Raw genomic sequence first — 13,309 nt, forward strand, 5'->3', positions numbered from 1 at the left:
CCTCTTCCTCCTCCTCTGCATCGGGTGCCTCCTCACCAGCACATGGACAGAATAAGACATGTGAAGTCATGTGCAATGAGTCTACAGTAAACATGTGTATCACATTGCTGCCAAGCAACACAATGCAGGGCATGTCACCATAACAATTACAGCATTCACACACTATGGACGACAAGCTATCTGAGCATGTCATATGCAGACTGGCAACAAAATACACCCTCAGGGGCATGCTGCCAGTGGACACATTGCCAAACAACAAGGCCGTTAAGAAGCACATTATGGCCCATGGCACCGCAAATTGTTGACTAACATCAGTGAAATGGGCACAGCCATGTGGCTCTGTGGCGTGCAATTACATCACATGCAACACACATATCCACATCCAAGTCTGCTTCCATCACATGCCACACCAGTGTTGTCCTGGTACAGGGACTGTACACAATTGGAACATGCCATAAGTATGGGAAAAAGGAGAGAGTCCCAGTTGATATATGGCTGTAAGAGTACCATCTAGGCAAGGTCCATGAAGTGGAGTCAATGGAGTTGCAGATAGGAACCAGGTACAGTGACCCACAAGAGGGAGAGGGGCATGGAGCCATGGAGTGTGGGCTGAGTGTGGGAGGGAAACAGGGAGCAGGCATCACAGTGTGTCTCAGGAGTCATTGCCATTGGTGCAGTGGGGATGTGCACATTCTAGACATATGCACACTCGCTCAGGGAAAGACATAAGGCATGTTGGTTGTCATCTTGGATGTTCTATGTAGCATGGATGCACCTACGTACATGTGTGAAAAAAGATTCTATACTCTGCAGGCCATGAATTGTAGCTTGCATTTCAGACACAAGCACATGTCTAGCAGAGCAGAGTCACTGACATCAAGGATGGAGCTAACAAGTGTGCATGTTGTGGTATCATGTTGCAGATGTTGTGGGGGTAATCTAGTGGGGGATGAGTACTGCCACACGGACATGTTCAACTGATGTACAACACATGTTTGTATCCACTCTTGTGTACACTGGACAGGAGTCAGTACACCACATGACATGGGTGACCCGGGACAGTGATTCAAATGCAGCCAGATGTGCACCACAATTATACATCTTGGTGATGCATCACTTCACATGCGCAGGATGCACACTGTTGGGCACTCACTGAACGTGTCCTCATCATTTTCCAGGCCTCGGATGCCTTGCACCTGCTCCAGTAGAATGAATTGGTCATGGCATCTTCATACTCTGTCAGGTCCTCCTCTTCTGGTGACCCCGCCCCTCCAGTTGCCAGAGCAGAGGTGAGGTTGGCATCCAGCTTGGACTTGGTGCGACGGGTGAGATCATTCCAGTGCTTCATTACCTGAGGGAGTGGCTATCCGCTCCTTCAAGACTGTGCAAAAGCGCTGGGAGGATCTTAAGTGCAGGACCCATGGCAAGGCCATGCACTTCACCCAGGCCGGTGCCACAACAGTGAGGCACCATGTGCACAGTTGCCGGATATCGGGGAATAGCATGCAGGTCCTGGAAAGATTTTACCTGGCGCTGCACACCCAGGTGTGAGAATTACAGCAACGTCTGGTGCCGGCTGGTGAGTAGCAATGTGGTGCACTGCTGTACAGTGTATGTGTGTTGAGTATGTGCCAACATGTTGGCAGTGAACCCCTTAGACTTTCAGCTATTATGCCTCTAAGACAGATGTGTGCATGCATGCCTCAAACATTGCTCTCCATGTCTGCATTGAGACTTCTTTGGAATTACTTGCATTGTGTGCTGTAGTGCTGTCTTGCAGACCGTGCACATGCAATGTTACTTGTGCCTGCAACATTCCAGGATGGCAAGTGTGCCAGTTGAGGTTGTGTTGCCCACATCACGTACATGCATGATGCCCATATGTATGTGCGCAACATGGAAATGTGTCACTCTGCATTACTCCCGCCTGGATGCAACATGTACATTTGGATGTCTGGCCTAGTCACATTGAGGCATTGCAGTTCATGTGACGCTGGTGTGATTGCTCATGGCACTGATTGTGCCCTTTGAGTTGATGTGTGTGCATAACTTGTGTATGTGCTTGTTGCTATGGCATGCTCACATGTGCATGTGCAATTGATGTGGCATATGCAATACATTTGGTTGTGACAGTGCAATGTAGTTTGATGTGATCATGTGGAGGGATGGCCAGGCAGGTGTCTGCATGGATGTGTATTGCATGTCCATGTGTGTGGGTGTGGAGGTATATGGTTGTTCCCTTGACAAGTCATGTTCCTGTGAATGTTGGTGATGCCACATTGGCTTTGGTGCAGTGCACTGATGGTGCTGTTCTGTGTCTCCTTTTCCACAGTTGCATCAGATGAAGAGGGCGGAAGCAGTGCTGTGGAGCAGGGATGCAGGGATGCCTCCACCACGCAGAAGTGCAGGCCACAGCCACAAACGCATGACAGCTCCTCTTCGGGGAGCGATGTGGCTGGGGCAGCGTTGGTGACATCGGGTATGGCTGCTGGGGGTAGTCCAAGAAGGTGAAGGTGTGAGTGTACTCCTCAGCAGCAGTGGGGCCAGGCGATGCCAAACAGGGGCCATCCATGGCAGAAGACGCCCCACAGTCATCCAGGTTGACAGAAGGGGACTTGGAGGAGGTGGCCGTTACAGCTCAGCCCATGGCGTCAGGTGGGGGTTTTGAGGTAGGCATGCCTTCTGCAGTCCTATCCCAGAGGCATGAGGCTGTGCAGGCCACTGTGGAGGTGCCTGTGCAAAATCCTGTCCCTGGGCCATCGGATGCAACAGTGTGCACCTGCCAGGATGCCTCCACCCAGACCCACCACACAGTGTCAGCTGATTTGTCAACCCAGACCGACACCCCATTACCATGTGATGTGTACATCCGGAATTATGTGCTATCTCTAATGGACAGATTGATGAGGTGTCATTCGTGATGATGTGCAGGCTACTTGTCTGCTTGCCCATCATCATAGTGAGCTGCACGGCCTTGTCAGCTGTCTTGCAGAATGCCTGTTTCGTGTTGTCCTCTGTGTTATGTTCATTGCTCCGACAACCTCAGCATCTTCCTACTCTGTGCACCACTTGTCCTTATGGGTGCCTTCTGGCCCAGCTACCGGCAGGGTCCCCTGTGCACCAGTCCCACACACAATGCCCCATCTGGTGGAACCAACACCCTGTCCAAGTTGGGAGTCTAATGCACATAAGCTGTGGTGATCACTGTGCCTACCCAGCACCGACAGGGTCACCGGCAATGGAGGGACAGTAGGCACCCAATTACAGTGCATGTGCCCTACGCCCCCGGGTATCGTCATCAGCTCGGAGGGCATGCCCACATAGTAGGCACTGGGTACTGTGGAAGCAGGCGGCAACAAGGAGGAGGATATCTTTTTCAGGGCAGACTTCCGTAGGGAGGCAAGTTCAAAGTGTGAGGCAGGAGACACACATGGACCTGAGGCACAGCATGTCTTCTGTGTTTTGAGGATATGAATAGCAGAGTGGAGCAGAGAGGCAGCGAGGGTAGTGATGACCAGGGCTGATATTGCGCTGCATCGAGCAAGGAGGCGGGCTGCCATCCTGGAGGCCACTTGCAGGGACGTCCAAGTGATAGAGACCCAAATTCTGGAGCAGCTGCAAGCCCTCCAGGCAACAACGGAGGGCCACCTAAGGGATGAGGACTTGGCCCTGGTGGAAAGGCTCAGTGAGATTGGAGAGGATAACTAGGCTGCTGCCTTTGTACAGAGTTATTTAGGTGCAGGTTTCCTTTTTTTATTTATTATGTTCCCAAGACTTTGAAGACTTTCCTTCCCTGTTTGTATTGTATATATTTGTTCAGGCATAGGATATTGGTTTTATTTCATATTTACCCTGAACTACTTTCAGCTTGATTTCCCATTTATTTCTTTACATATTTATTTCCAATACACTGTTCTATTTGTTACATTCCACGCTTCATGCAGTTCATTTGTATGTCCGCCTCTTTGACAGTTCTATTTTCAGCCAGTGCATCTATCCATTGCAAGTCATGTGTATTGTGGTGTACATGATTGCGTGTTGTTGTTGCTAGATGGTTTTGGATGGAAGGATGCACATGTGCCTGACATGTGGGGGTGGGCTCATCTGATGACTGGGTCTGCAGTCTATGCTTTCATTTGCATTTACCTGTGCAGGATCACTGTGTGTTTGACATCAGTGTGGTTGGGGTGGTGGGAGGTGAGCTCACTGAGGAATGTTCGATGGTCACGTTCATAGCACATTTGTTATTGCTCTGTAAAACCCATGGCATGCACACTTTTACCACCATGTGCAGTCACACATTGCTCTCTCTGATGTGTTGCTCAATCTCTACCACTGCAATGCAGTAGTGAGATATGTTTGCTCTTCTCGAGTGGCAGCACAGTTCTCCAATCTCTGTGACTCATGCTCTCTCTGACTGCCCGACCATCCCCCATGTATGTCCCTGTCATGTGATTGTTCTCTGACAGGTATTTTACCACCCATTCCACCCAGGTCTCTGATGCTCAGGCTGTGACATGCCTGGCCATTGTTTGTGGATCTTGCAATATGTTTTGGTAGGTCTGTCGTGCTCACACATTCAGTTACTGTGTTTTGATGACTTGGTAATGTGCCATGGACAACATGCACATGGATTTGTATTCACTTGTCACATGTGTAAGGGGGGGGGTGCTGATTAAGGCCTGGAAGGGTGTGTGAGCAGATGCTCCACTCATGGATGTACCTCCAGTGCTTCCAGTTGGTCGTTTTTGCGGTACACATGTTGGTCTTGCACTTCATGCTGTCAGACCATGGATGTTCAGGTGAACTGCAGACATGCATTGCACTGGTGTTGTGGGAGACTGTCAGGGGGATGTCTGGGGGGGGGTCACATGTGAGGAGAGCTGGTGGGTGTTGTCCAGTCTGGAGGAGCTGCCTGGGGGGGGGTCACAGGTGAGGGCGGCTGGTGAGTGTTATCCAGACTGGAGGGGGCTGCCTGGGGTGGGGTGTCACAGGTGAGGGGGGCTGGTGGGTGTTGTCCCATCCGGAGTGGGCTGCCTGGGGGCTCAAAGGTGAGGAGGTCTGGGGGCAGTGTCCAGTCTGGAGTGGGGCTGGAGGGTGGTGTCCACTCTGGAGAGGGCTGCCTGGGGGGGTGTCACAGGTGATGGGGGCTAGGGTGTGGTGTCTTGGCTAGAGTGGTTGATGTGCAGTAGGGGGGGCATGCAGACAGAATAGGTGGCGAGTGTGGAGAGGGTGAAGGGGGGACTCATGATTTGGTAAGGGGTGCAGCCTCAACTTACGTGGGGGGCCCGCCTTATCGCTGGAGTGCAGCCAAACATTGCGAGGGAGGGACCACATTTTTGCTGGGTGTGGCCTTAGCTTGCGAGTTGCGGCATGGGATTTTGCTGGGGCGCATCATGGCCTTGCAAGAGAGGGCATGTGTTTTCGCTGGGGTGTGGCCAGGGATTGCAAAGTGAGGCACGTGATTTTGCTGGGGTGCAGCCTAGCCTTGTGAGGGAGGGCACATATTTTCGCTGGGGTGCAGTCTGGGCTTGTGAGGTGAGACAAGAGATTTTGCTGTGATGCAGGCTGTGCTTGTGAGGTGAGGCACGCCTTTTCACAGAGGTACTGGAGGTAGTGGGCCAGTGGTGGCACGGAGGCTTGTGCCGTGTTTGTCCTCTTGCTTGTTTTTTGGTGTACTTGGGGATGTGTTGAGGCCGTTCATCGCACTGCTTGATTTTACTTGCGTGACGACTAGTATGTGTATTTAAATCCACGAAGACGCATAGTGAGCAATATTATTTCTGTGCCACGCCTCATGCAGGGTCCTTCTCGGTGCGCGGACGGAGCGCCATTTCTGCGCCCCATTCCATGAATCGAGCCCTATATACATATTCCTTAGGGTGTACAAGCAAGCAGTTATCTGTATCAATAGAGAAGGCAATTTCATGTGTAACTTACCCAATAATCTTACACCCAGAAGGTGTGAAGCTGGACCTTTGTAAATGCAATGAGAAAATAATCTGTAAAAAGCTGGTGCATCCAATCTGTAATCAGTGCACTTATGCTGTTTGTGCTTCCAACAATCACCTATACTCTGATACATAACTTGAGTGCTTGCTGATAGAAGTGCACTATTCCTTTCTCTTTATGTTGTCTATTTTATTGTCCATGTTGCCCCTGTTTGTGGGCCACTGCGTTATATCATGTTTTCCATGACTACTGTGTGATTTGCACTATTTGAATGGATTTGATTTTCATTATGTTGGCATGCTCTCATGATTGAGCACTGCACATATCATTTCTATGATTTTTAATGATTTTTGTATGGCTTTTTTAACACATTTTTATATTGGTTCATGTGATTTATGACCATTATGTTATCACTCTTTTTTTGGACTCGCGCGTTTTGGTAATGCTTGACTGCTACTGGGTCTCTCCAATATGTAAACCCAAACCTGACATGTTATTCCACTGGACTTATTTATGATCACTATTGGTCGATCAAATGCCTAGTATGCCAATCAGAATATAGAGCTTTGCACTGCTGAAGGGCGATACAGAGTAACAGATGAATTGGCATATTATGCATCTGCATACACATGTAATGGACTACATAAGATCACAATTGCACTTGGGAAATTAGACTTTCATTGTCATCGAAGATGAACCAAAGATCTTTAAGGTTTTTTAGACCACTAATTGTTTTTTAGGGTGTGCAACCCTCACCGGCAGCTATCTAGCCTTGGTGCTTTTTCCACAGTTCTTCTCTTATGCCCAGCACAGATGCACTAAACAGAGAGCTTGCACCCCACCCACATGATTCAATAAGTTTGCCCTATTTACAAATTGAAGATTGAGGAATATAGCTATGCCCACTCACCTTCTATACAATAATGTTCATGACTTTGCCTTCCCTTCGCTGAGCCTGTGTCAAGGCAGAATTCAGCTGCAGCCCAGACAATAGTTTATCTTACAGCCATCCAAATAGGCAGGCCTTACTTGACCATTCTAATCTTGCACAGAACAATATCATGTATGAATGTAAACATCCCTTGGAGACAGGTAGGTTTCTGGACCATTATATATTTAGTAACATGCACATGTGTAGTCTAATAGGAACAGCCTATCCACAAGCAATATAACTGAGCTAGAGACAAACTAGCAAGTGTGAGCTGAGAGACAGAGTTTGCAAATGCAGTAACGGAGAGACAACATGCAAAACATCTCCAAGTGTTTAGATAGACATTTAGAATAGTCTTCAAGCAGTAAGAGAGAGCTGTATGCCCCTGGGTAAGAGCCCTTTATGTTTAGAAACATTTATAGCAGACACGAGAAATGCTATAGAACAGTAGGCATAAATAGGAAATAAGCAGGAATTAAATCCATTATACTGTAATGATGAACAAGTACAGCAAGTTATATGCAGAAAACGTATGTTTTTCTACTCTGAACTGCTTTATAGACCACTTTCTCTGTGCACGCCATCCAGACACTACTGCATGCCTGCCATGAATCACTCAATCACTGGAGAACCAAGAGTGTGCCGTACACCTAGCCAACTGCATCGGCTACTGCACCTGCCAGAGAAATGAAGTGACCGTAAGCCACGAAATTGTGGCATAGCACGCATTGTTATCTCATACTGCCCGGCAAAAGCACCTCCATCGAGATGAAGTCACCAACACTGCTAGAAGACGTTGCTGTGGGCATTGGTGAAAGAAAAAAATAATCTCTTCTCAGCTGGCTATGACTCGTGATCAATATGCCTGCCTTCCTATTGCTACCAGTTGGAAACAGAAGTCGGCATCAGTAAGCATCCTTGAGAACCTGAGCCTGTGTTTCCAGCAGGAAAGCTACCGACATCAATAGTGAGTGCCAAATGGCCACTGGGCCTTTTTTCGACACAGCCAAGGGACAATTTGTTTCTACAGCAGGAATTTGGCCTGTCTATAATTTGGTTGGAGGCCCATTATACAGAAACGTGTACAAAGGCCTTTTGTTTGACACAGCAAAGGTGGGTTTGTTTCAGAGGATATGATACTTTATAAAGTGTGCAACCAGTTTGAAATGTGCAGGTATGCTGCAAGATACCCTTCTAGTGCAGCCATGGACTCTGCATGCTGAAAGAGTTTCCTAGCCAGAATGGGCTGGGACATATCTCATGGAATTGGAATCCAATACACTGTGGGTTTGCAAAGCGGAATAAACTTGTGGGTGTAGCCCTGCTGCCCACACAAAGAATCCCTATTGGCTGGGCTTCCAAACTGTCCTACTGGGACTAAGACATATTGGGCATGTAGAAGAAGCGTATGGATGGAGATCAAGGAAGACCATACATAAACCATTCATGCTGAACTACTGTATGCTATTCAAATGAAACAAGACATTGTGGAACCTTAAAGATAGATGCGAGAAGCAGAAGGTGGTGACCTAGACAGATGTCAGCCAGCTATTCGGCCAAATGAAACAAAGTAGCGATAGAGGACTTGAAATAGATGAGCCAGAAATGTGTCCAGGAGATTAATATTCACAATCACAAATTAATTCAAATCCTGATTTACATGTGAAAGTAATTATTTTGCCAGTATTAATGCAGGCTTGCCTAATACATGTAACACTAATGGAAATGAGGTTCATCAAAACGTTGATAAAAATGTAAATATGAGTATAGTAATGCAAAAAAGGTAATCTAAAGTACCATAGATGAAAACGCCTTGGAAATGATGGGCGAGGGATTACGTTCAGATAGTGACTCCGACTATGTTTTACAATGGGTTCCAAATGATGGTTTCTTAGAAATGTTCATGCATGATGCAACTGAGTAACAATAAAGTACATGATACAGAAAAGTAATCAAAGTGGAATACAAAGGAAAGTTGATAATAATATCATAGCAGATCTATCTCTGTATCTAGTAGTTTCAGATATGTATTTGTACATCCAACATAGTTAATGGGTGATAACACATCTAGAACACATATGTCAGACAGGCGCACATGATGTTTGTAGAAGAAATGCAGAATTTGTAGAACGTCTAATACATATTAGACTTACACATTGGTGAAGCACAAGGAAAGCACATTTTAGTGACTAGTGTGAATACCGCGATATACCCCAAAAGATGTTTAGATTTAGGAATGCATGTCAATGTTGAAGGGGAGAAGTGGAAGGATTTGACAACAGAAACTGTAGAAACAGAAGACATTATTTGCCCCGTCCTTCTATTCATGGTTTCTAGGGCACATGCCATGGTATTTCACCCCATTCTGCCCTGCGGGGGTAAGTGCAACAGGTGAGACACCATCTCATTTCAGAATATCCCTTCATAATAGTAAAACTAGCATTGGCTTTAAAAGGCCAAGTAGAATGTAGTGCCTTGAAGGGAATGAGCAGGCAATGTGATACATGCTTAAAGGGCAGTGTAGGCTGCAATACTTAGAATAGCAACAGTAGTGCTAAAACAGCAAAGGTATACTCACCATACTTTAATCTACTAGGGGACTCCAAGAGGCCTACATTAGCATTGCATTGAAAAGCAGTTACATAGCAAGGGAATTGTTTAGTAGTGTCACAAACACATAGTGAGAAGTGTGTTTCTGTGTTAACATACATTCATTAATGTAAGCGTTTAACATAGCAAAGTGCTAAGCAGCTTGATAGCTTGAACATATCACACATCCATGCAAACATGCCTACATTTGCAGTTTTGAGCAGGCCAGTACACTAACCTTATATGCATAAATATAACATATATTCATACACATAACATACAGGTATAATGAGTAGGAAGTGAATTTAAATCACTTCATTTTCTGTGTTAAAGGAATACATAGCATCTTGCTTAAATAACTTGTGATGCTGTAGCCTTGAATTAGGGACATTTAGGGCCTGTAGATCATTTGGCTTGAAGCTGTTAGAGATAAATCGTCTAGAAGCTGACAGTTGATAATTTGGCAGCAAGCTGAGGGCAAGTGCTTCCTATATTGTTTACCTATAACATACAAATTAATCAGAAGGTACTCCTAAGTGAGAGTCGGGGGAGGGGGGAGGTTTGCCCACCAAGTGACAGCATGGTAAGGGGGATTTCCAAGTGAGGGGCACCATGCTGCTTGCCCACCTACCAGGGCTGCTGCTTTTTCTGAAGTCACGCCAGGGGCTACAGGGGTGTGAGCTCTGAGCTACATCTTGATGTTATGTCATGTCATTTTTTAAGATGCAATGGGTTTGGCTTGATTGAAAAATGGGATCTATGTGATATGTCCGCAAGTAAATTTCCTGTGATGGAAATGTTTTCATGGGAAATGTACGCAATACAAAATGTTTGTACATTTCCCAATGCAAACATTTCCATTATAAATCACACAGATTCAAACACAGACCCTCACACACATCCTCACTCACACTCCCAACACACCCCCACCACATCCCCACCCCCATACTTACCTTTCCTTCAGACGCGATGTGTCCCTGCAGCACCGGTTCCCTTTCACTTCCTTGATCGGGAACTGGCGATGTAGGGTCTTTTTCTTTTTTTTTTTTTTACTTTTGCTCTTCTTTTGCTTTTGTTTTACTGTATAGTATAGTGAGTGGGGTGTTGCGGGGGACACCCCTGCAGCCCCTGGCTTAATTATTTTATTTTTGTTGCTCGGGTGAGCTGCAGGGGTGTCCCCCTTAACAGCCCACTCACTATACTGTATACTACAGTGAGCGGGGTGTTGAGGGGAACATCCGTGCAGCACCCAGCTTTTTTTTTGTTTTTTTTTTGTTTTGTTCTTTCAGGGGTCTGGGGGTTGTCCCCCGCAACCCCCGCTCACCCCATACCGACCCCACCAAAATACCTAAACACATACCTTGAAAAGTTTGAACTTTTGGTAGTTAGAACTTTTTGTGGTGTGTGTTTAGGTCTTTTGGTGGGGTTGGTTATTTTTATTCAGACATTTCGTCCTATTCCAAAAAAAATGTTATTCTGGTCCTTTAGTCCTATGATGCTGTGATTTTGTGTGTTGCATTGAATATAATCATATATTGAAATGCATATGATTGCTTTATTGATTTAGGCTTTTGGTTAATTTTGAAAATAGTAGAATAGGTTTGAGTGCCTTTATACAATACTGCTTCAGTAAATTGAGCATTGTGATTTGACTTTAAATGTGTTTGAACAATGTGTTGAATTTGTGAGATGAACTGAGGGATTATAAATGTAAATAAAACACTTATTTCACATACAATATTGGTTGTTCTTGACTCAGGGATATATTGGTACATTGAAAAGCTTATCGACAGCACTGCTTTATGTGTTGCATGTTGCCTCTCTTTGGAGTCTTTCTATTTTTATAAAATGTTCTCTCCCTATGTGTGCATTCGGAAGAGGCACACACATTGACATGGAATGGTTGCAGAACCGGTGAGTAAATTGTCAGGTTTTGATGGTTGTAAATTGTTGTGTTAGTGAGTAGGGAAGAGAAATATACTTTGAGGGCCACACATGATAACAATCGAATAACTGTAGCATGAGCGGCTCCGAATTGGCCAAGGGGAGATGTCCTCTGACAGCTCCTTCCATCATGTTAGATGGACGCTAGATCTTTCTCTGAGCTGAGCTCGAAGACAGATTTCTTATCTGGCCGGGTTGGTCCTTAGAAACAACACATGAAGTTTAATCAGCTGGCCAAGCACTATAAATTCATGAGTGTGCCGATTCTTCATTGTCTTGTCTTTATCTCAATGAACCCACTTACATTTGAATACTGGTGCATTATTACACTAGTGATGTGTTACTGATAATGGTGCTCACTTTCAAACATGTAAGTGTTCTGGTATGGCTCACTGCGGCTAAATAAGTGTCTTCTTCTGAAGAAGATAAGATAAATATTTGAGGGGTGAATGCGTAGTACCCCAGGTGGGAGCATACAAGCATAATAGTCAACATGGAAATCTGGGGATGCCTGCGACAATTAAAAGGTGTTTCACCACTTTTGGTGACCTTGTATGTGTTCTCAAATAGAAATGCTAATAAGGAACTACAATCTGAGGTCAGTAAGAAGAGTATATTTGTGTGGATTGCCCCCTCTACTTGAAAACCATTGGAGAGGGTGAGTTTAGATAAAATTGAGCATATTCGTATTAGCTTAGGGGAAGACTACTGTTGTTTATACATTTTCTGTCTATGTAAATGAGTGGAGATTAAACTAAACCAACACATTAACAACAACAGTGTGATTGGTATCCTTAAGTAAGCATGTTTGCAGTAACATTGTTGCAAAATAGCAATAACACGTTATCTTTAAAGAAATTATATAACTCAGACAAGCAGTTCTGTGTACCATCCAGGGAAAATTGGAACCGCAGAAAGAGTAAATTAGTGCTAAAACAAGTCTATACCTATGTCAAAACTGTTGGGAGAAGGGGAAGAAAACCCAACAATACAGTGAGTGGAGCAGTTTCTTTGAGATACTATGGTTCATAAGCCTAACAGCAGGTTATGTTCTTCCAGGATAGGGACGTCTTAGGTGTCTAGTTCAGTTGTGTTCATGATATAGTATGATTTGCAAAGAAACCGATGCAAAACACAGTAATGTATGATGTGTGAAAGGCTACAAAGTCACTTGAACACTCCATAAAAGCGATTGTCGGCTTTGAACTCTTCCCATCCCTGAGGATGGGAAATTACATCATATCCAATTCCATGCAAAGGATTGAAATGTCCCATAAAGCTGTTAAAACATTTGACAGAAGAATATTTAATCAGAACAATGCTTTTAAATGTGGTGATCTATCTAGAATGTACACGTTTGTCCTTGGTGGCAACGTAATCAGGGAAAGAGACTGCGTGGTTAGCACGTACAAGAGGAGGCCCAAACACCTTAATACGTTTGTTTCATTGCTAAAGTAGAAGTGAGATGACACATTGTGAATCTTGAACCATGAAAGAAAATGCTATGTTCTGAAGGTTGGCAGCAGTGAGCCGGCTGACTGAGCTCTGTATAGTGTGCCTGTTGTGGGTCTTTAAAACCTTTTCTTAATGTAATAAACAAACATTTACTAACCCAGTGTGAGTTTATCACTGTATCATTTATCATTGTAGATATGCACTCCCTCAGATACTTATTGTATTTGCTTCCTGTCAGATTTTGCATTGCATTTGGGATTTTGCACCTCATATTTAGTCCCTCCAATGGATGGACCCTTCAAATATGGGGCATCATTACGAGGTGGGAGGTAAGGAATTACGAGCACCGGTAAGGGCACCGGTGCCGGTAATCCCTTACCTCCCTATTACGAGTTCCCTTTGCGAGTCCATCCTTAACGTCTGGTTTTTGCAGGTGTT

This window comes from Ambystoma mexicanum, chromosome 3q (genome assembly GCF_040938575.1).
Source record: "Ambystoma mexicanum isolate Mex_15411 chromosome 3q, UKY_AmexF1_1, whole genome shotgun sequence".
Taxonomy (NCBI): domain Eukaryota; kingdom Metazoa; phylum Chordata; class Amphibia; order Caudata; family Ambystomatidae; genus Ambystoma; species Ambystoma mexicanum.